Source organism: Buteo buteo, chromosome 9 (assembly GCF_964188355.1).
Source record: "Buteo buteo chromosome 9, bButBut1.hap1.1, whole genome shotgun sequence".
NCBI classification, from domain to species: Eukaryota; Metazoa; Chordata; class Aves; order Accipitriformes; family Accipitridae; genus Buteo; species Buteo buteo.
The window spans coordinates 2,587,407-2,611,700 of NC_134179.1; the positions used below are offsets into that span (position 1 = coordinate 2,587,407).

Consider the following 24,294-nt stretch of genomic DNA (forward strand, 5'->3'; position numbering starts at 1 on the left):
GACGGTGCAGGGCCAGGTCACCCCACGGACCTCTCTCAGCCCTCAGCAGCAATAAAGCTGTCGGCAGAGGCAGCGGCGCGGTCCGGGCGGCCGCGTGCTGGAGATGCACTTAGGGGGAGGCTGAGCTGCCGGCTCGACCCGGCTTCCCTTCCATCGCCGCGCGTCTTGCCCTCCATCACCGCCGCCGGCGTGTGCCAGGAGACAAAGCTGGCGCTTCTCCCGCCAGCGAAGCGGCGAGCCGTCAGCCAAGACGTCTGGTGAGAAGGAAGAGCCGGTCTGCGAGCGCCAAGGGGAAGCCCTCCGCCGACCCTCTCTGCTCAGTCTAGCCTCTCGCTGGTATTCGCGCAGCCGGGAGCGAGAAGCCTGAGGCTCCGTCTGGATCTCCGCGGCCATCTGGAAGGGAACCGTAGGGGATCGGCAGCCCCGAATGCGACGCACGTGCCGGAGACGAGTTTGCCCCTTCCCAAAACGTAGCCTCATCCTTGCTTTGCGCGTGGGGAAACTGAGGCAGGAGAGTCCCAGAGTTGGTGGTCCCGGAGTGGTTCTGTCTCCCCTGAGGACTGCCCACCAGCAGAAAGTAGAGGGGTTTAAAGAAATAAGGAATTTCCATCCTGTCAGAAATTCAAAAATTTCCGACTGTCGGGTTCTTCTTTAAATGTAGAAGTTTGGAATTTCACCTAAAAAGAAGTATTTGCAAGAAGAAATATTTCCTTTTGTCTTTACAAGTAAGACCTAATACGAGAGAGGAATAAGGGCACGGCACAAGGCACTAAACCTCCTGAAATCCAATGCTTTCATAATCCTGAATAGGTGTTTTCATCAAATTGAAACATGCCTGCAAAATGCTGTCTGGCAAAACTCTATTCAGCTGGAAAAACACTGTCTAGCTCTTTTTCCCTTCAAGTTATCTCTCTAGACCTCATACAAGGTCTTACTTATTCACTCTCTTTTCAGCTGGTCTCCCCTTCTCCATCTCTAGGTGCCCACAAATCATGATTTGCCTCTTTAGCATCAGGAACTTGCTGAAAAAACATTGAAGGACTTTTTTTAAATTCTACTTTTGTTGCTCCTCTTCCTTCTGCGGCTCACCCTTGGATGTCTCTGAGCTCAGTGAGTCTGGGAGCCAGATACGTGTTTTCTTCTTTGGCACTTAAGATGCTAATGAAATTATTCGTCCCCAGCATGTGAAATCAAACAACCATTAGATATCTTTGAGTTTATCAGCACTGTGATAGGGTTGTCTGTGTGTAGGGTTATAGGACAGCAGCGAGAAGCTGGTGTTACCCCAAAACGATGTAGCGTGTGAGCTTGGGGTGTCTTAGGGCTGTCTCCTCTTAGTCTTTCAGGCTCTGGAGGCACTCAGGGTGCGAGCAGGCTGAGTTTTGTGACCAGTCCTATCTGTCTATGCCCCTCGCTTTGGGAAGGGTATAGGGGGGTGTCTGTAAAAGCAGCTCTTGGGGTGCAGCCCTGAGACAACGCACGCATGCGGTCTGTAACGCTCTCGGCACAAGGCATTCCCGGGAAGCGTGTAAAGGGATGGAGACAGTCGTGTGCAGGGAATTGGCTCTCAACCTCCTGTCCTGGGACATGGGGGCGGTCATTTGGGACCTTTCTGCTTCAGTCCCTGTCTCCTGTGCTATTTCTGTTCATCCTGGTACCCAGGGAAAGCAGGGGTCAGGAGAAGCTGTGTCCCTTTCCAGTGTTACCAGAGGGCTTGCTGAGAGGTATTTCTGAACTTAACTGGGTTCATTGGAAGCTCCAGTCTGACTTTCTCACGGGAAGAGCGGACTTGGCGCCTCCGAATAGGCCCAGGCCTCCAAATTACCCCCTGCCTTTGTGTATTTGTGCATGTGCGGTCTCCCTGACATCTCTTCCCCCGTGGCAAATGCTGGCCCTGGCCGAGCCCCTGCTGTCCATCCCCGTGGCCTCGGGTACCGCAGTGATGGGGTGTGAGCGCTCCAAGGTGAGTTATTATTAGGAGGGGGGTCCAGCAGCGCGCTGGAGGCTGTGTGATTTCACATTTCCCTTTCAAGGCTGAGGATGCTTGTTCAATCAGCGGTCCAGTGAACCCAACAGCCCCCAAGGCCAGCTGACAGCTCAATTGGAAATAGATATGGTCCCCATCCCACCCTCGTGTTGTTGTTGGCAGGCAGGCTTGGAGGCCTCCAGGTTGGGTCTGTTAAGAGCGCAAGCGAAGGAAAATTGTTCTCATCTGAATAAACACAATCAGCTATTGCCAGCAGCTCCAGTGCCCCAGCAGAGGATTCGTGTGGCCGGCCATTTTCACCAGTCTGGGTAACTGGTTTGACTGGCAGGTCAAAAGGACTTGTCTCTCTCTCTTTAATGGATGTTTTCAGGAGATGTTGCATTGCTCATCCTCCCTCCAGCTCCCGTCCAGGTGATGGATTTGGGTCGGTGCAGGCACCCTTGAGCATTGCCCTTCTCCAGGGACCACTGCTCGCCTCTGGTACAGGGGAAGGTTTCTGCAGATTTCATTGCACTTGCCCAAATGATGGGAGAACATGAGCTCAAAGCGGGAGGAGGTGACACGTCAGGGCTCGTGGTCCTGGAGTGAAAATGCTGCAACCAGCACAGGCTTTGCCTTTTAGACCTATTTGTACCAGTTCGCTGTGTTGGCTTCATATCAGATGAATCAGTGTCTATCGCTGTGCAGGCTCACGTGTTGGCTGCTGACCCTCCTGGAGGTGAGCTGCTGATGGACGGTATGTTGCAAAACCAGCTACACGCTGCTGAGCTTACATCAGGTAATAACCTCTGGCTTATACCTCCCTCCAAACACTGTCCTTTTGGCCCTTCTCTATGTGTCACTGAAAACCAGCTTACGTTCTTCCTTTGGGACCTGTTCTGTATAGCCTCAGGTGGGGGATGCAATACGGCATGGGTCACCTTTATGGAGTTGCATTGCAAAACCATCCGCTAAAATAGCTCGAGCCGCTCACAGCAGATAAACTTGCGGCTTCCCCCACCACAGTGCTCTGCAGGGAGGACGTGGGTTTTCCCAGAGCTGCAGAGCGTGACCATGCTGCGAGCTGGGCGATCCTGGCAGATGTGCTAACTCCGCGTCACCCAGCCAACCTAAACAGGACCAAGTGACCCAGTAACATATATTATATTATATCTCCTGTTTGCAAATGCAGGCCCTGGGGCTGCTGCCTGCTGGGTGTCTGCTGGAGAGGAATTTCTCTGCCCTGAGCAGGGGTTGGCTCTGGGCCCCAGGGGATCTGCCTGGTTGTTTGGGGAGGAAAATATCTTCTGTCTCGGCCAGATAACAGAGCAGAGACTTTTGCTTCTTCGTGTGCGATGCGACCATCACTAGTGGGAGTTGGGATTGTCTCCATCAGTACTGGCTGTGCTCAGCCACGCTCGGGTTTGTTGCGTGGTGGCTGTTTTAATGAGAAACCTTCTCTAGAAAACCCCGTCTGGCTGCGACTCAAACCAGCCCTTACACCCTGCTTAAGAGAGTCTCGTATAGCTTCGATCTGTTCCTAATTGCCATAAAGCAAGCCAAACCCCACCTGCTTCCTACCACCCACGGGCAGTCCACCAGGCCCACTTCTCCTGGTGAACTGCGCAGGTTTAAACTCACCTCTTATTGCTACCGTCTCCTGTAAGACGTTTCCAAAGCATCGGACCAAAAAACCTTCAAAAACCTCCCCAAAGTGGGAGCCTTGAGTGCTCAGGGCATGAAGGACGTCTGTCATTTTCCAACATCTTCTTCACCTTTCTGGATACCTCCTGGCACCAAGGGATGGAGGGGGCCAAGAAAGGCCACAAAGCTACTTAAATTGTGAGTAATTTTTCCTCCTTTAAACCGCAGTGCCCCGCGCAGCGCGCGTACCCCATCAGTGCAAGGAAATGGCATCTGCGTTCCTCTTTTACTGCTCACTCACTATTTGGTGATTAAGAAAACGGGGGAGCTGGGGGCACTCATTCTTGACCTTGGGGAAAGCAGGAGGCTTATAAAAACTCTAAGTGCTGCAGGAATTACGAGGCAATTAAAAAATCAGGCCAGAGCTGGGACCGTGTCAATAAAACCGGGAGGAACTGATGTCAGCTCTGTGCAGGATGCAGAGACCGATGCCTCTGCCCTCTCCTCCTGGCGTTGAGCCCCTGGGGCCAGTGGTGCTGAGGCCTCACGCTTCCCACCGGCATGTATTTGGAAATGCAGGAGAAAGAAGAGATTTGGGGGCTGGCGTGGGCTTTTTTTTTCTTTCTTGGTGGATTCAGCTGACCTGAACGCCTCCCCCCAAATGCAAATCCTTCACGAGCCCAAGTGGTGGGTGTTTTATGAACGAGAGACGAATAGTCATCAAAAAAGCAAAAATCAATATTGAAGGGGTGAGGAGGGGTGCCAAGTCACCGTTTTGGGATGTAAGAGGCCCAGCTCTGAGGAGGGAATGTATTTTGCTTGCCACTGGGTCATAAGGTTTAAACCCAGGGAAGCTGGGTTTTATTTATCTAGAATTTTATCAAGACTCAGCTTGAGTTTCCTGACCTGATAAGAGCAAGAAGAGAAAAATCAGCTAGGATCAGCGGGAATTAATATGCAATGGTTTTCCACTTCTCATTGCAATGCTGATCTCTTTCAGATCTGGGTCTTTCCAAGAGTGGTGACTAATGTCCTCAGATGGGGTTGTGGCTCAGGATTGTTAGGCTGGTGTTTGAACGTTTCTTTTAGGTGCAAGTGATTTCTTGTGCAACCCACTTGAGTTAAAGTGCATGGTGACAGGGAACGAAGCCTGTTCTCTGCCTCCTCTTAGGAAAGTCCCAGAGAAACGTCATCTGGCTCTTGGGCCACAGTGAAAGCGTTTGCCTATGTCCTCTGACCAGTTTTAAAACAGGAGGAGGCAAAAAAAGGAGTCTGTTTTTCAGTCTGCACTTGCTAAACTCCCATTCAGTAGGTCTACTTAGCTTTGGTCATTTATTTACTTGTCTACACTGAAGTGCTGGCTGGATCGGAGCGATGCAAGCGTGTTTCTTTAGGGTAGATGAGGACTCAGAATAAAACCCGGAGCTGACCCAGATGTCCAAAGAGGGTCCTGGGGTGCAGCGCGAGCTCCCTTGGGTTTGGGCTCGGTTTGGCCGCGCACCGTTCGGCAGCTGCGTCCCTATGTTTATCTCTTCCTCCGGGGAGAAGGAAGTGGATGCACTTCACATGAAGTGAAGTTGCATAAACCGTGGGGGCCAATGGGGATAATTTGGAAATGAAGCAGTCGGTTGGGCTGGCAGCTGGACGGGGGTCGACTCACACCATTGCTCTTAGGGACCGGGCTGTGTCAGGAGCAAAATGCCATTGGTGCCTATGAATGCAATAAAAACCATCGGTGCTCAGCTGCTAGGAAGAGCAGGGCTTTGCTGTTTGAAAGCAGAGTACCCAACACCAGAGGCAGACCAAGTTGCGAAGCTGAGAACGAGCACAGCTCACTGCACCCAGTGCTCCCTATTTCCAAAGCCCTGGAAAGATTTCCGTGGCGGAATGGCATCGCACCGCCCACGTTTGGAGGGAGAGGGTCCGGCGAGCATGGTGTGTGTGTCACTGTGGTACCAGGCTGCTTTCTACGCAGCTGGCTTGAAATTTTTGTAAAACCACACGTCTCATGTGGTTTTGGTGTTTTAGCTAAAAGCATTTGGCTGGGGTGGGGGATAAGTGTTTGGGGCTAGAGGTGAAAATTCAGGTGACGGCTGAATTGGGGAAGATGCTGCGGACACAGCGGGGAAGTGCCTCAACGTCCCAGCTCAGTCCTTGCTGCTTTTGGGTTCAGGTCCAGGGAGACACCAGCCTGATGCTCGGGCCTCAAATAGCCGCATGTGCAACCCCCAGTCAGCATTGCGCAAATGCTGTATGGAAATAACTGGAGTTACCCCAGCGGAAAGAGAGCGAGCAGGACGCTTTGACCCCTCTGCGCTCAGCCTGGCTACGACTTCAAGGGAGCAAAGATCTGGTCGAGGTTTGGTGTTCGTGGTGTCCCATGACTCCACTGATTCCTGGCTGTAGAAATTAAAAGCCCGGAGGCTCCTCCAGCGTCCTGTGCCGCTGATTCAGAGAGGCGGGGATGGGAAACGCAGGCTTGCTGTCAGGCTGCTCCCTCCGCGGCTGCTGCAGCGAGCAATACTTCAAAACCCAAACTCTTGCTTGGTTTGCAAGTGTCTGCTGGGAGAGGCTGTCCTCCCAGCAAAAGCTCTGCTGCCTGAGGTGACGGCTGGGATGGAGGGTGGGCACAGTACAGACCCCGAACCCGAAAGCACCCAACGAGCCCCAAATGGGACCACGTAGACTCTTTTCTTAGGTGTAGAAATGCTCTGTGCGTGGGGTCTGGCATCTCACGAGCTCGGCACGGTAGCCCTGGTGAGCAGACCCTCGCGCTGCAGGGGCCGTGCCGGCACCGGTCCCTTGCCCCAGGCCAATCCTACCTTTTGCAGCTTCGATTTTATGGGCAGAGAGGCCTGAGAGCAGCTCGTTAGCTTCCCTGCTTGCTCGGTTTATATTTGCTGGCTTTTCCCTCCCTATAAAACAAGAATGCACAAGCACAGGCTCTCGCTAAGGGAGCGGGTTCGGGGGCTGGAGGGGAATAACCCTCGCAGGGAGGCTTTGCCACCTCTGCTGCAGAGAGCAAACCTTTCCCTGCCCTCGCTAGCTTGTCATGAGGCCCCCATCATAGGAAAGGGGCATTGCACAGGGTCCCAGCAAGGAGGGGGGCCAAACCGGGAAGCAAAGGGCTCTTCCCCTGGGTTTTGCCCTCCTTGCACACCAAAGGCAGTGTCTGGGTTATCCGCATCTCCTGACAGGCGGTTGGTTTTGAGCAAAACCTCCGAAGCCCTTTAACAGAAGGGTTTGCTCCATCCCCGTTTCAGAGATGGAGAAATGGAGGCGAGAGGCAGAGACAGGATGCCCTCGCCGTTCCCTAAGGCACGGGGAGGAGGAGAGAGGAGTTTATCCTTTTCCTTACCATGCCTGAGCCTTTCCCACTCGTCCGTGATGCTCTGCCTTCCTGGCCGGAGGTGACGGCTCCGGAGTGCAGCACTCGACTCTCTTATCTGCCTGCCCCGTCCGGTTCCCCCAGTGCCAGCTCCAGATCAAACACGAGGAAGCCCAGGGTCTGAGCTATCGCCGCTTTCCTGGGAAGCAGATAGCAAACCGTGTATCTGCTGACGTTCACGGCTCGAAAGGCAGCAGATCTGGCAGGGAAGGAGTTTGCTTCCTGGGGGACAGTCCCCCATCCTCTCCCCCTCTTCCAAATGTGCAGGTGTTCCCCATCCTTGTTGACTTCAGGTTTGGGATAGCCCACAGGTAGGATGTCTCCAATAAGCTGAGCGATATCTGCTTTCACAGCTTTGGGAGGAAGCACAGGTAAAGGTATCTGACATTGGCACTTGGCTGCCAAAAAAATGGTGCAACAGGTCCCAGGAGCCCTTGCAAAAAGCAGCTGCCTCCTCCAAGAGCAACGCACGGGAGGTTTCTCGGTGGGACCTGCTGCCACCCGCATCTGTCTCCATCCCACGGCGGTGGTCCTCACGCGGCAAAGCAGTAAGGATGCAGATGTTGGGTATTAAATGCCAGCAGCCGTGCTCAGCTGTTCTCCCAGGCTTGGCCCTGGTAGGAATTAAAGCCCTGCCTTTAACAGCCCTACCAAGCACATTCCCATCCCCACATAACAGCTCACATATCCCTATAACGCGCTTTACAGCAGAACACCTTTTGGGCGGTCAGCAGGGAAGGGAAGGTTTCCCCTGATCAATGCTCCTGTAATAGTTTCTGGCTTGGTTAATACATTTTACCTGTCCCTTTCTGATTGGGACCCATCTGAAAGCCAAGCTGTGATTTTGCCCTTGAGGGAACCTCAGGTTTTCACATGTTTCCAGGGACTGTATTAAAATGCAAGGCCTTAATGAGAATGATGTGGCCAAAGTTAAGAAATCCAGCCTCGCTGCTTTGTTTCCTGAATTATTTTCATTCCAGCTGATGGTATCAGATTGGCAGGTGGTTTGTTGTTTTTTTTATTTTATGAATGAATGTAAGCGTTTTGCAGAAAGGGAGGTGTCAGCTTGGATGCTTTGGTCCTCAGATTTTAGTGATCACTAATAACGCCTGCAGTGTGAGCCAAAGGTTTGGGATGTAACGGCTTCCTAGTGGAAAAAGTGAGTTTCTTTCAAATCAAAAGGCTTTGCAAAAGTGACACCTTGTTTCTGATATCTTCTTTTCACTTTATTTCCAGCATTTCATTTTGCTCTTATAAGAAAACTGCCAGCGTAAAGTATTGATGCAGGTCATTTGCCTTGGTTTAGGTGAGATTTTATATTCAGATACATATTTATAATAGAGATGCCTACTTTTAACAAATGATTAGATACTGAAAGGAAATATTTCTGCCTGGTTAAGAGGGAACAACTGGATGCTGCCCAAAAGGGGCACTGCAGCTACTTGGAACTGAAACGGAAGATGCTGTGAACTCCTTTTAGATCCAGGCCATGCCCAAACTGGGCGAGCACCCCCAGAGATTTGCCACGTCCCCCTCGCCACCCCACGCCTGGGAAGCGCAGGAGAGGGGGGTACCTGGGGGAGCGGCTCCAAAGTAGGAGCTGGATTCTGCATCGTGCCCACAGGAGCGACGCTCCTGTCCGTGAACTCGTTGCAGCTGCTTGTCTCTACCTTGTGATGAATCCCAGATGATTTCTCAGCCTGAGCTGTACAGTCACTCGTGTTAGATTATAAACTGGAATTTTTACAGGCTGTATGTGGGGTTTGTGGCTTCCTTTCCTTCTCTCGTCTCCAAAGTCCATGATTCTTAATAAATCATCCTCTAGCCTGAGCTGAGTCTTGCTGTTTTAAGTTTAACTAGCTTATTTTTTTGCTGATAAGCCAGACTTTGAATTCTTCCCAAGATCACGGGTTGGGGCCAGTAATATCATGAAGGAGAGACTGTTAATCATGATATATCACATGCCAAAGGGAACAGCATTGAGTGCTCACTGCGAGCAGCGTGTTTCCCTTATATCAGCATTTACAGGCCGAGCACTTGTATCTCACAGAGTTGGTGGGAGGGAAGAGTCAGGGCTCCCACCAGATATAAATTAGGTTTATTATCGGAGCCAACTCAACGGAATCACAGGGCAGGGCTCTAAGTAACGTGCAAAGGGTAAGGGGAAAATAGACACCAATGGCAGGAAAATGTAGTATGCACCTATTTCTTACACCGTATCAGTGCAAACAACTTCTTAAGGCTTTGATCCTGACTTCCCTCCAGTTTTCTACTCTTGCACCATCTTCAGTCCAAAGAGACCCAAATCAACCCAAGGGTGGGACTGAAGGGTGGACCAAAGCATAGAAAGAACCTGCTACACCCTCTTGTTGTTTCTCTGATTTTTTCTTGCTACCACCCTGTTAGCACATAAATTTCTCTTCTTTGACAGCTCCAGGCAAACATGGTACGTTTTCAGATCCATCATGGTCTGATCTTTGTTTTCCCAGCTAGCATCTGAGCTCCTCTTCCAGTATCACTGTTGACTTTGGCCAACTGCTCCCACGGCTGTGCCCCTCTGTGGATGTGTCTGCTGAACCCTCCTTCTCCTCAGGGCGCAGACCAGCTCCCATCACGTCCCATAGAGACAGGGGTCTCAAAGTCATGTTCTTGTAGGGTTAACCCTGCAAAGACCAATGTAGCATGCACCATAGGTCACCCTTATCAGAAGAGGGACCAACCCAGCTCTAGGTAGAGCAGCTCTCTGAGGGGTTTGCACCCAACAGGCTTTACTGGTATGAGGTGGGAGGTGGAAGAGTCCTCCTTGAGGCATGTCATGTGCTGACAGTCTGTGGAAAGAATGGATTAATCAAGATTAAAATTAGTCCTGATGAGAGCAGCTGGGAGAGCTGGTCAGGAGACATGAGACATGTGCGTGGGGTTGTGGTTACCAACCCCGCTCTCTACTGGCTAACGCCTGGTACTGGGCAGCCCAGCTCCTTCCACCCCGATTTGCCTTTGGGTCGGCTGTGAACCCTCAGCCTGACTCATCCTCCCAGCTTAGCCAAAAAACCCCATCCCTTCAGTCCCAGCATCCCCCAGAGAAGCCCCTCCGTGCCACGTGGTGACGGCACATCTTTTATCTCGCTTGGCCCAGCAGGCCACAAATTCTTGCTCCTTGCAATGGGGGTGGGCGAGGGAGGGAGCATCTTGCTCGGTGCCCCTCTGCTCAGGAGGCAGCTCCCTGCGTCACATGGATCAGCCAGTTTGTTGCGTTGGAAAATTTTTGCTGCTTGTCCAGCTGGGGTCTGGAGATCAACCAGGGTCCCTCCGTGCCTCCGTGGGAAGGCAAGATGGGAAGACACGGTGAAGACACACTCAGGGCTTTGTTGTCTTCATAGGAATTTGTCTCGCTTTCCCTTTCCTTTTTGTCCTTTTGGGGGGATGTTTTAAACCACAAGGATGCCATTTTTGTTTTTCTACAGTTCAGAAAGGTCAATGGCTGTGAGCTGGCGGCACCTGTCCCGTCCTTGCTGCCTTCTCGCCGAAGCTACCAGCACATGCAGCACCAAAACCTTCCCCTTGGCAACTTTTGCGGGAGAAGATCACTTTGGTTGGCAAAGGCTGGGACCACCTCAGAGGTGGGCTGTGCTCCTCCCCAGTGAATCATGTTGGCAAGGATGCTGGTAGCATCCTCTGTGGCTCCATGGGATTTGCAGGGTTGATCCATCTTGGTGAGCGCTGACTTCCCTCCCCCTCTGCCTCGCTACAGCCATCGCTTTGTGATTGAACTCCCAGGGTGAATCCCTCAAAGAGGGGGAGAGCTTCGTCATGCCTCTGCCGATGGATGGATGCGTATTTACCTTGGCCTTCCCCACCTTGTGGCTGCTGGATAGTTATCTGAGTGATGAATTCATCTGTGCAGGGACCCCCGAATCGTGGGGGCAGAGGAGAAGCATCTATTATAGTGGTTTGGCATAAGGGAGAAGGCGTAACAGAAAGGAGACGGGCGGTGGTTGCACATCAAAGCCGGGCCTCTGCTTTCCTAACCTATCTCCTAGATTTCATCCGGCCGTGGTGAAACTGCAGGCGTGAGTGGTCTTGCATGTTAGAGTCTCATGTCTCTGTCTGCAGGGAGAGAAGGGAATTTCTTAATTCCAGCTACGCTGGGCATGTTACTTTCTCCCTTGCCTACCCTGCCAGGGATGATTTTTTCATGGGGTGGAGAGCCCCGCTGCAATCACTGGACATGCTTCGGCTCCGGGCCACCACGCTGCCGCAGGGAAATCCAGCAGCTCCCGGCTCGCAGGCTGCGCGGCGGCTGCTGCTGAGTTTGCAGATTCCAACAGCAGGGAGAGAGGGGAAGAGCTGCGACCCGAGGTCTCATCCACGGCACCTCCTCGTGCCTGTGCGTGTGTCGGTGTGGGACAGCCTCGGGGGCTTGCACAGATCTGACGGCAGGGCAGAATGGAGAAGAAACTGTAAAACCCCCATGAGAAACCTCCCCTCCTGCAAGGTTTCCTTGCAATGGACGCCAGGACCCTTCTGGGGTCCTTCTTCCCCTAAACCACCCAGGACCCTCAGCCCTCTCGGGACTGCAAACCCTTTTGCAGGATCAAGTGACCGAGCACAAAGCAGGAGGTTCACAGAGGGGGACCGTGGGTTTTACGTATGGCTATGAGGGTCTGTAAGGCACCAGCAGCTCAGAGGATGCACAGGCAGTAATCTCTCTGGCAGCTGAAACCCAAATCCTCCTTAGCAACAGCAGGACAGGTTTGAGATGGCTTTTGCTCAGAAAATAGGTATCGTGGTCTGCGATGGAAAGCTAGGTAGAACAAGTCCAGGACAGGGATGCCGAGCTACGCACTCATGGGTGGTTAGGTCCCAAAGACGCAGGTAGACATTGCAGAGAGACCTGGACCCCTATTTGTGGTTGAGCACCGAAAACGAACCCCCTTTTGTATCTAAACCCAAGAAATCCCAAACTATACCAGCATCCCAAATTGTCTGTCAGAGGAGGTGTGGGGAACAGCCTCTTGCCTTGGTTTCGCCCGAGCTGCATGTCCCCAGAGCAGGCTGTGTGACAACAGGGCCATCAGAGAAAGGAAACCCCTCCGTCGCCTCGCCTCATCCCTTCGCACTGACAAATGGCAGGGCCGCTGTTGGAAAGGTCAGCAGATCCACCTGGACCTGCTGGAGGCCATCTGGGTGGCACAGTGGTAGGAAAAAAAGCTAAAAATGGGGTCACAGTTCTTCTTCCCCACATCCTCAAAGCTTTCAAAGCGTTCTCCGCAAAAGGGGACCTTTTGCCAGCATTGCGCAATGCTGGCTCACGTTTTCCTTGAACTTTAGTCCTCCTTTAATCTATGCCACGGTAACCTCCAGGGGAAAGAATGTTGCTGATTCCCGATTTAAGCTGCTGTCAAAACCTTTCAGCTCCGTCCCAGGCCATTGTTCTATGTCCTGTCACCCGCGTTGTCCCCGGGGCAAAGGCAACCGTGTACGTGGAGTCGTCCTCCATCGGAGCCAACGCTCCCATCTCTGTCCCTGCAGGCTGCCAGCAAAGCGATCTTGCAGATGGGTTGTAAAATTCGCATTGTCCTCATCGCTCATAGTCCCACAAAAAGCCATGCTGAACTTTCAGATATTTGTTTGTTTGCTTGTTTTGGCAAGAGGAAAAAGGGTCAAATTTAAGTTTGGGGAAATGCGTCCTGCGTCCTTCGTCTCTCATTGTGGCTCCGACTTAAAAAGCTGTTCCCTGCTTCCTTCCCCTATCAGTTAATTAGGTGGTTAATGCAGGAAAGGCAGTTGGACAGCAAAAGGCACAGTCCACGTGTTAAGCGTTATTGCTGCAGTTATTAATAGCCTAACTCTCAGGCAATGTTTCTGGGCAATGCCGGATGCAGGAATCGTGATTTTGGGGAGCACGTGTTTGCTCGCCTGGCTCTTTCAGGGCAGGGGGGGTCGAGGTCTGCTTTCGGGGGGCTCTCCCTGCCAGCCCTTGGGCACCTGTTTCTTCCAGCTGATGGTAGTTCGGCCAGCAACTCCATTCCCTCAGGGTGTTGAGCTGGAGGACAGCGTAAACCCGCAGGCACCGGAGCAGGCAGGAATGGAAACTTTCCACCTTTTGGAAAATCGGGAGCAGGGAGGAGAAAGCAGAGGGGGTTCACGGAGGCAAGGAGGGTGCACATGTGTTGTCCAGATTACAGTCACCCAGACCCCCCCTCTTTCCAGGAAAGCCCGTCTCTCACCCCAGCCTTCCCAGGCCCCTTTTTGTTGGAAATTCCATCAAGCTGCGTGTAATAATCTCAGCTGGCTCTTTCCTGGAAGAAGCCTTTGCCGTCCCACCCTCCTGCTGCCCTTCCCCACCCCGGAGTGCTGCTTCCAGGGACGCCTCCGGCCCCGCCAGCTCTTCCAAGACCTCTCAAGATCATCTGTTTCATATGAGGCCAGTCGCCTGCAGCCCAGGGTCCATCTCGGCTGGAGCCGGATGGTTTTTAGCAGCAGGAGATGTGATACCGGGCATTGGGGCTGGGGTCTCGTTGGGGTATTTTTCCCCGCCTAGGTTTTGGGTTTTTTTTTTCTCAGATCCAGATTTATTAACCCCACAGGGTCAAGCCATCTCCCTGTGCTTGTGGGCAGCGGTAAAGCTGTGTTTGCATTCGAGTTGAAGGGCTTGGAAGAGGCCAAGGAAGACAAGTGCTGTATTAAGGACCTTAATTTAACTGCCAGGACAGTTCTGGGTGTGGATAGAGGATCCCTGCTGTGAGAGCATCCTTGAGGGGGTAAAGCAGGTCCTGCTCTCTCTCCAAAGCTCGGAGACAAAACCACAATTTTTAAGCTTCTTTAAGGCATCTGCAGATGAAGCAGAGTCATTTAAGTGAGGCAAAACCATCTGAAGTACACAAAGGCCCTTCCCAAACTTGCCCTCAGTTGGAGAAATCCTGATTCATATCACCGGTCTTGAATGCTACAGGCACCCTTGAAAAAACTGGAAGAGAAATTTGATCCCATAAATCTATAAGAACTAAGTTTTGGTGGATTTACTTATTCAAGTACTGTATTTGCGTGTTAGACCTTAAACCAGGGTGTCCATGTTCTGCAGACTTGACCAGAACAGCGGGAATTCAGCCTAGAGGAATGCATCAACACAAACAAAAGCAGAAAATACGAGACTCCTACAAACTCCCCTCTGTATGTCTGAATTCACGCGTGCGTCCCCTTCCTCCCCAACCCAGGAGTGACCACACTGTATCTCTTGTCTGCACAGCCATCCTCCGCCGGGCAGGACACCCACCGGAGCGTGGTACCACCGTCTTGCCCGAGGCTGGGGATGGCCATTGTGGTCCAGACAATGGTCGTGGAGCATGAATGGAAAATGATCTCCTGTGTTGGGCTGACAACCGGCTCTCTGTTCCCTGGGCAAGTTCTCGGCTCCTGGGCGAAGGGAGTGCTCCCACCCCAGGCAATCCCCGCTTTGATCTTCCTGCTGGCTGCATTGCTTTTTCTTACTGCTCCTAAATAATTCAGTACGTTAAAAAAAAAAAAAAAAAAGAGGAGAGGGAGAACATTCTTTTACAGCACTATTTACTGGTTGCTCTTCAGGAGTCCTCCGCAAAGCCTGCTTATAAGAGCACAGCAAGGAAACAGAGAGGACGGAAAGCCCTCTGGTATACCTAGGCTGTTGGACGATGCTCACAAAAGACTCATGTTTACCTGAAACCATCTCAGCCACCTCTTAGAGTGGTGAGAGCACAAATTCACCCTGAATGTGTAGAGGACAGCGGGCTTTAGCATTTTCATGTGCCACCTTTTGCATGTTGTCGAGAAGCGGAGTATTAGCTGGGGAATACATGTGTATTGGGGGCTATATATGATTGTGGGAGTTCAGGATGAGGTTTTTTCCTAGCTGATGCTATCCCAAAATTGTTATAGACTCTGTCACCTCCTTACCCAGCCTGCAAACCCCGTATCTGCCTGCCTCTGCATTGCATCCCATGGTGGCGCAGAGCAGGGAACAACCGTGGGAGAGGAGCTGTAAAGAAAATAATCTGGCCTGTTTCTCTGCAAAAGTGCCAGGAGGAAGGGACTGGGACGAAGGAGATCCGAGTCCTCTTCCACCCGGCCCCTCCACAGGTCTCACGCAGCTCACTGGCCATGTTATTCCAGTTTGCACACTGGTGCAGTCTGGCTGACCAGAGCGGGGGGCAGAAAGGTTTGGGGAAAGTGGGGGGGAGGACAGGATTTTTGCATGACAAAATATGTGAATTGCCAGACCCATTTTCTCAGTTTTTCTACTTTTTTTTTTTAAATGTACTTTTGAGGAATGTCCAAACATACAAAACTTTAGCCCAAAAGGAATTTTATCCAAAGAATTTATGAGCAACTTAAAAAGAGAAGGCAGTGAAAAGAAACTGAAAGCCAGATGTAACTACAGCTTTAGATGGCTTTTAGTTTAGTTTCAAATTTTGTAGGGGCTCTGACTGGGAACCATCGGATTTCTGCAATGTCTGTAATCGGGTATTGAGGCAACTGTGAACTTTTGATCACTTATTTCCTGGTCTTCTGCCCATCTCCAAAAGCGACTATCTGACCATCTCATTAAACTCTTGCTTTCAGATGCTGGTATGAGGAAGAGAGCAGAAGGAATCGGCGGAAACGCTGGGAAATCCTGGACTCGGGAGCTGCGAAACGCCCCAAGCAGCACAGAGACCCACTCCTCTTGAAGGCACGTCCTGGGGGCTTGGCTCCAGGCAAAGAAATAATTCAAAATAAACAGGTAAGCAATGCCTCACGTGTTATACTTCAATACACACTCATACTCTGGCACGAACAGATCCAGAAACTCAAGCAAACCTTTGCATCGCTAAGGAGGGGAAGATCAAGACAGCTATGGGTTGGGGAGGAAAGGTGCAATGCTCACAGCGGGGGCAAGTGGCCTTTGAGGAGGAGGGCAAAGCAGAAAACCACCCACTAGTAACTGGAGTGAGCTCCTGCAACGCAAGCAAGCTGGCAAGTGCTCCTTTGGGGAGGACATCCTTGGCTAAACCTCTGTCAGCCAGGACGGGGGTGAGGGACGAGGCTGAGAGCTGCTCAAGGCACAGGATTTCCCCTTTGCGAGTAAGACCTCAGATCTTCTTTAACTGGTACCATTTTGGGGGGTCAGTCCCTGGGGCTGCTGGAGACATCAGTAACAGTGCCGCAGTGGGGTGCAAGGATTAAACAGAAAATCTAGGCTAAACCAGGGTAGAGGAGACAGGACCGCTTCCCTGTGAAATGATAAGGGATAATTAGGACAGGGCAAGACATTAGCACCTACTTGACTTGGCATCCTCTGCCACCCCTTCTCCTTTGCTTTGAAGAAGAGTATGACACCTCGGCAGTATCCCTGGCTAATGGGGGGGTGTTGGTGCACAAGTTGGGGACAAGCAGCCTCCTCCTCTCTTCCCTGCCCTGTACCCCAAGCAGGATCGGGGCCTGGTGCTCTCCAGTGTGTTTAACTTTGCTCTGTGTTTTGCCAGAGGCTGTTATTAAGAAATAAGGCTCTGCCTTTTTATCATTCCTCTGAGCGTCTGTCTGATGTCATTCTGTCTGGCAACCAAGCGATCAAAAGAAGCTCCCCTGGGAGAAATTTCTCAAACAAATAGCCAGTGAGAAAAAAATAATACCCCATCAAATATAATAAAATGCAAAAACCACAGCGTCTCCCTGATAAATGAAAAGGCAGTGTAACCTAGACTCCAAACACAGAAACTTGCATCCTACTACTTGCCCAGAGGAGGGATGTAGTGTGCCCTGTGCTCACCTGGATGATTATCCTTAATTGAAGCTATTTCAGAGTCTGAGATCACGAGGCTCGACTCCAGGATCTCACAGCGCACACGTTCTGGCCAGCAACACCCGATACCCTCACTCCCACCTGTGCAGAGCCTTCACGTGTCACACCGGCACACCGGGACCTGCAGATCAAGCAGGTTTAGCTCTTCATGTTTTTAAGCAGGTTGAGGGTTTTTTTGCCCGTGGATAAGGTGTATGTATGCCTGTAAAGCAAATTCTGGCTCTGCTCCTCCATATTCATTACTTCTTGCAGGTTGCAGGGGTGACAAACACCCTGTTGCCAGCCGCTGTGAGCCCCTGGGATGTGTGTAGGCTTCTAGTTTTGACAGCTCTATTTCGATTTGTGCAGTGCTGGTAGAGTCCTAAGAGACATGCTCACCAAAATGGGTAAGACCAAAGGAAGTTAATGCAACCTGATGCAAAGCTTCATCCCTCCTCAGATTAGGGAAGGAGTCCCCTAAATGCCGCAACGCTTCGTGGCCATGTTTTTGAAAGGAAAGTGACCAGTGACTTGACTCTGGTTTTGGAAAACAAAGATAGGAGGAATGGGTTTTAATCTGTCAGAGCAGAGCGTTTGAAGAGGAGCTGTCATGGAAGGGAGCGTATGCACTGATGAAAAGCCGCCCATTTGAGCTGGATCCCAGCTGAATTATCTTGGATCCATCACTCACACATCTGTAGCTGTGATCCTCCTTTCCAAGCTGCTTCTCCTCGGAGCACTTTGCAGAGGTCATTCCTCTTTGCAAGCCTCATTCCCTCTTGCCTTGCAAATCTCTCTGCCATTTTCTTCCCTCCTGTTGGGAGGTTTCGGGCCCTTCAGCAGAGCCCCTCTCCTCCTTTTCCCCAACAAAACCGCCTGCTCTTTGCTCAGCTTTGCTGGGAAACTTCCCACGAGCAGCTCTGCCCATCGACAGCCGTAAAAAACAGGTCCATTTTCATCATAGGGTCCCGAAACGGCAAGTGGAGCTCGCTCTTGCTGACAGCCTGAGGCTGGGGAGAACATCCCGCAGCCCCAAAATGAGGCGTCAGTGGTTTCTTTGCGGTTTTGCAGGGTCACTGCTGCAAGGCTGAGATGAAATCCAGCGCAGAAGCTTCCCAGGGAGCAGCAGCTCCGGCAAATGTGGGAGAGGGTGTCGAGAAGTACCTCCAACTCTAATGAGCGTCTGTGAAGTACGGCAGGATTGTACCAAAAGAATCCCTGCTGGCTGCAGGATCTCAACCCCGGTCCAGGGCTGTCACGCTGGGGCTGGGGTCTCGTGGGTTAGGGTAGTGCCAGGGGTTGCAGCAATCTCAGGGCACACATCCGCTGTTTTCATTTTTTCCCAGGGTGGGAAAACCTTTGGAAATTCCTGGGAAATTTCTTTTTTTTTCCTGCTGCTTGAGGCCAGTTTCCTTCCTTGCAGGTTGCAGGGTCCCAGGCAATAAAAACAGCAACTTGCCAGCTAGAACAAACTGCCCTTCCAGGTCTTTCAGCCATTTCACAGGGGGGTCACTGCTTCACACCTTCCCAGGACAGCACTGTGCGTCCCCTCCCACCAGCTGTTTCCTTTGCAGTGAGAGGGGAAACTGAGGCACAGACCTGACCTTTTCTCTTGAAGAAGGAGACCTTCTCCAGACCTCTGCACGATCTGAAGAGATGGGGCAAATACCCCCATGTGCCAAATAGGGGACTTGCTGCACTTACGTGGTCAGAGTCAGGGCAGAAGTGAGACTGGCTGCAATCAGAGCGATGAACAGGTAAATTTAGTTCAAGCTAAACCAGTGCATGCATTGTATGTTCACTGTGGGAACAGAGGAGTGTGGATAAATGAGAATTTTGGCACACTTGTGCTCCACTTCTTGTTGCTTGTCGCTGCCTCAGTTTCCCCTCGAATAGAGATTTTCTCTGTCGTCATCTGCGCTGTGGGATTCTACACAAATCTCCATTTCCAGCCCTCTTAGGTGTGACCCTCACCCCCAAGCCCCCCAGTGAAACCCTTTTGGTTCTCTCTTAAAGGGGCCGGTGTCTCACGCTTGGCTGGGGGAGCTGTAAGGTTTTTCAATCATCTGCTAATGATAGGAAAGCAACTTTTATTCCCTCTCTCCCCCGGTCTTGGCAGGAAAGGTGGAATGTGGATCGTGAGAGGTGCAGCCACCTTTCAGGCCAACAGCTGCTTTGGGGGATGGGTTAGATAAATGTGCAGGATTTCCAATCAGCCCTACACATCCCAGCCAGAAGACTTCACTGGAGCACGGGTGCGGGGGAATGGCTGACTCTAATAATGCCGCATTCATCTCGGGTGATCCCGGCTCGCAAATCCACCGCAAAGGCGCAGCTTGGCAGTTTAGGATGCGAAAGGAGATGGCAGAGATAAAACCAGGTCAGCTTGCTTTGGAAAGAGCTGAAACGCAGAGGGATCTTCTCCAAGACATCTTTTGCTGCTTTTGGATGCTAGGACTGTCCCTGTGGGAGGAACCAACCCTGCTTCGAAGCACTTGCACGCAAGGCGAGACCGAGGTGTGTTTTTTCCCCCTCGCCTCGTGAAGGGGGAGCGGAGGAATGGCAGGGCTGCAGCCCCAGCTCACGCAGGGAGGACGCAGCAAGCTCAGGAATGAAACTTTCCGGGTTCTTTCCCATCAACCTGTCGCTGTTATGCGCTTGGCCGGCCGGCCACTTTCCATGATGGCGATGGGACACCTGAGCGGCGGAGAGGTCACCCCAAAGCGTTCATCGAAACGAGATGGCACCCAGGGAAGGAGGATTCGCAGCCATCAGCTCACCGTGGGCAGGCTGGAGAAGAGCCATGTCTTTGGACAGACGGACGGACTCTGCTCCCTGCCTGGCAGCCCAGGACCATCTCCAGATGACTTTCCGGCCACAAGCCGTGTCACTGAAGCATCTCTGCCACCGTCGCGATGTGCGACGAGGTGTTACCGCTTAGTGGGTGGACAACCTCACCCATCAAGAGGAGATCCTGTGGGAAGTTTGGATTTCTTCTTCTTCTTCTTCTTCTTTTCCCTCTCTCCTCTCCCCTCCAGCCACCCCCTCCCTGCTTCCCACCCACCCGCCCAATTTCATGTGCAGTGGGAAAGGAAACAGCCCCGGGGAAACACACTGGTCTGAATTTCCATCTGGGCACAGTATAACACAGACCTGGGAATGGCTAGGCACGCTATGATCTTCCACTCTCCAAAATCAAAGCAAGGCAAAAGCTGTCTCTCCTTTTTCCCTCTTGCTAGAGGCTAGAAATCCCATCAAAATCCTAAGTGTATCATTCCAGTGGGAGATTTATACTGCGGGAAGGGGCAGAATCGGTTATTTGATGATTGGGTTGGGTTTTTTTTTAAAAGTCCTTAATATCTCCCTTCCCTTCTTCACTGTACAGCACAAATCCCCTTTCCAACACATGCATAAGAGCAGAGCTGAACCGTTCACACAGAAAACAGGTGATAAATCACAGGGCAATTGATTCAAACCATTCCAGGGAATGGGAAACACATGGACGGTCTTTCTAATTAACTGTTTGATATGGCTGCGGTGAGTTTGGGTGTAGTTTCCAATGTTTTGCATTTGGCTTGTCTCAGCCTTCTCCATGGTAACTGCAGTTTACCGGAAAGTGAGAAAATCCTGCATTCGAGAGAGCTGAAGTGACTTGGTACAGTTCAGCTCAACCACAATAAAAAAAGCAAAAAAACCCCCTGTAAATATGCTGTATCCTCTGTGGGAACGTTCCCTTCTCTTTCTCTTTCCAGCTGGAAAAACAAAACAAAATAAAAGGTCCTTCTGCTTTATCTGTAAATCTCCACTTTCTGGTGAGTTGCAGAGCGCTCGGACCTGTCGCCCTCTGAGACACACGCTGAGGTTTGCAGGTCAGGGCGAATTACCTCTGCCAGCTCTCCCACCTGTACATAAATGCCAACTGAGGTACCCAAACAGCCCCTCTGTCACCTCATCTCAGCCAAACTGCCCACCAAAAACCCCAAGAAGTGTCAGGCTGCAGGTGTGCCGAAACCCCTTTCCACTCATACTGCTCAACATGTCGTGTCTTATGCAAGACCCATCTATGAGTTTCTTTTTATTCGCAGGGTGGCATCTTGCACCAAAGTGTCACCGTCTGGGTCTGGGGTTGCAGAGTGCTACCCCCAGCAGGGCAGAGGGGGCTCCAGGTACGCATCGCACACATTTAGCCCTGATTTATGCTGTCAAAGTAACCGAGCCTTTTAATTCTTGCTCAATTCACAGCGATTCTTCGATTCAAGAAGCTCTGTTAAGGACACAAAATGCTCCAAGAGGTGGCTGCATGTTTTGGAAGAGGAGCAAGCCCAGCCTTGCAGGACGTGCAGAGACATTAAACCTGCGTGCTTCTCCCATGGGAGACGGGAGCTGAGCAGGTACGCGTGGGACAAACCCTGGGAGGCATCCCACCACCTGGAAGAGGAGCTGCTTTGGGGACCCCCACAGCACCGAAATTGGGATGGAGCTGACCTGGAGGAGTTAGAAGTGATGCGGGGCACAAGGAGTGGGTGCTGCGACAGCTGCCAAAAGTAGTTTGCAAATAACAGGAGGATGGGGAAGGGTGGGCTGGGGAGGACAGAGATCTGCCAGGGCCACCCGAGTCACTCTGGATGGGGTTAGCAAGATGCCCTGGGGACACTCACCCCAAACCTATTCAAGCCCAGCATGCCCTGCTGACATCTCCAGAGTAGCCAGCGCATTAAAATGTAATTTAAAAAGGAATAAAGGTTTAATCCATCTGTGTTTGAAAACAGTCTTTTCCCGTATCCTGCTTTTGGCATGTTCTCCCAGACGGGGCATTGCACCTCGCTCCGTAGCACGGGCACAGCTGCTGCGGCCGGGGAGGTGAGCGCGACGCAGGCACCGAGCGGCAAATGAGGTTGGGATGTTAATATTTTATTTTTTATTGGCTTTTTTTTAATCTCCCCCCTCCCTGCCCCGATTTTACCCTTTCTGCACCACGACTCCCTGGGGCCCCGGTGGAACATCTGGCCAAGCCACTTCTGGTTCCATTTACTGGCAGATAATTTATTTGCAGATCAGCAGGGAAAAGTGACCCATTTACTGGAGGTATATTGGTTGACCCTTTGGTGATGCTTGCTTGAACACAGGTTCGTTAGGTGGTTGGGGCCTGATCCAGACTCAAGGAAGTCGAATGCAGATCTCCCCTTTAAGATCCAGGGCTGTTAGATCTTGGTCCAAAAACACTGGGGGAAATTAGTCAAATAAATGCTCTGTGAATATTATTACATATTATTCATTCTCTGGGAATATTTTAAAGTATTATTCACTCTTTGTGCATATTATTAAAGCAGCTCCCACTCAAAGAAGGAAATTAAATTGTAAAAACCAGTGTTTCTCGCTGTCCTTTTATCTTTTATGCTCTTTTTCCCCACCATCCCTTTCTTCCAACCTTTATTTTTGGTAGTCTACAAGCTCAGGATAAGGCAGAAGCACCCCAGGTCCCAGCGCACAAGAAGTTTAATGCAGGGACGGTCTTCTGGATCCGTGCTTTCACGGCACCTATAGCTGCAAGGGCTTGCCTGTCATCCTCCCTACTGCTTATTTGTATTGTAGCAGTAAGCTCAACTCATTGCATCTGAAAGGTGTCAACAGGCTAATACTCCCTTGTCAGCAGACTCTTCGAAGCTCTCTTAAGCCCTTCCAATGGCTATGGATCCTATTCAAATTCTGTTCCCCACGTTTGGCTAAAATTATCCAGCTTTCAGAAATATAATTATTTTTTTTTTCCTTGCACAATCAAAAGCGTGGGCTTATTTTTCTTTGAATCAAAATGCAGAGGCATTTTCCAAAGAGGCATTTTGGAAAAAATAATGAAAATTTTGCAAATTTTGCAGCCAAAAGTAATTGACCCTTTTCCCCAGGGAGGAGTTTCATTTACTTCTGGCATTGCCACGCATACCAGCGGTCAACCCCATCGTACACGTGGCTAATCACGCCGTATAAAACGAAACAGGATTCTTTGCATGGGCTTTTGGGAGCAACGGCCAGAGCCTGTGCTGTACAGGGAGTGCTTCACCACTGGGCATGTCAGTGCAGAAACCCCTTCTTACATGCACAGCACAAGGCAGCGCAACAAATCCTGCTGGTTTTCCAGCGCCCGTGGACCGGCAGGACCCGGGAGCCGGCAGCTGATCCCATCTTGATGGCTGAGAAGCTTCCCAGCACTTCCAAAACACCCTGAAAAAAGCAATATCCCCTGTTCCTGGATAGCACCTGGGGACTGATCTTTATTTTTACAGACTCAGCCTGCGTGCCAGCCTCCCATGCACATTTTTAGCAGCTTTGTCAAACTGTTAACACCCTGCCAGGTTCTCAGTCACCTCCCCACCGGGAGTGCATCCCCAGCCATGGCTGGAGCAGCATCCTCCACTGAATCAGTGATGGAAATGCTTTTTCCTAACATGCCCCATGCAGATGGGACTGCGCTGGGGAGACGCCTCTCCACCCAGGGGCTGTTTGAGGTCTATTAAGGCCCTGCAGAAATGCACAGAGGGATTTTAACCCACCTCGAGTAGCTTTCAGCAGAGGGCGCGAAGGACTTTGGCTGCTGCCCACAAGATGCTGGAGGACGGCAGGAGCTGCCCACCTTTTTGGTGGGCTCACACGGGAGGTTTCCATTCCACCTGCACAGCCTGAGCCTGACATCAGATCTCACGGGGGATTTTCAGCTGTAATGAGATCAGCTTTTCCTGCTTATGACCAAATCCAAACAATTAAATAAAAAATTAAAAAAAAAAAAGAAAGAAATCCGAGCCAGGAACGAAATCGCCACGTGATTTCATAGCTCGGTAGGGCTTCGGGATGGGTTTCAGCCCTACTGTCCTTTGCTTTTTACTTTTGGCCGGGGAGGAACCGGTGGGACTGTGCGATGAAGAGGCTGTTGACGGAAACAAACTTTTTCATCAGACATCCACCCTTACTGATGGATATTTGTTTGGAAAGAGAGTGAGCTCTAAATGACGGCGGATGTTGACTTCTGCAGTTTCTTTGAACTCGCTGGCTTGACTGGCCCCATTAAGGACTTACTCATTTATGGTGAAACATTTGGGAACTGAAAAAGGAGAACCTCCTCTTGTCCAGAGGGACGACTGGCTGCTGCTTTCCCCTCTAGCACTGACTTACCCATGTGACCTTGGTCAGCTCGTCTCATCTCCCTTCTCCCCTCCATAAAAGATGTCCTGTGATGCTCATGGACATGCTGCCATTTCCAGCCCAACGGCCCACGGAAAGCCAAGGGTCAGTGTTTTTAAAGACAGTAGCTGCAGTGATGTTTTCTCCACAAGCTCTTTCTGCATTCATGCATTTCTAAATCCTTAGCCCTTTTAATTTCTTGGGAAAGCATCTGGTTTCCAGCTCTGGGTCTCTCCAATCTGTCATTTTACACAAATATACAAACACCCCTTTTTTGGATGATGGATTAGGGCTGCACTTTGGCTTGGATCACACAGCCCAGACTGAAAG

General features: G+C 51.2%; 1 protein-coding gene across 7 annotated transcripts in view; it reads left to right on the forward strand.

The window, feature by feature from the left end:
• Positions 1 to 22,135, forward strand: part of SNX19 (sorting nexin 19) — a 133,388-nt gene extending 111,253 nt beyond the window's left edge. For 3 of the 7 annotated variants that reach the window (XR_012651477.1, XR_012651493.1, XR_012651488.1), the window contains 2 exons: positions 15,597 to 15,756; positions 21,037 to 22,135. The gene's annotated coding sequence lies outside the window, so the exon portion shown is untranslated. Of the gene's footprint in view, positions 1 to 15,596; positions 15,757 to 18,368; positions 18,552 to 21,036 lie in introns of those variants that run through there. The other 4 variants (XR_012651489.1, XR_012651490.1, XR_012651478.1 and 1 more) reach the window with 3 other exon arrangements.
• Positions 22,136 to 24,294: the final 2,159 nt, after the last annotated feature.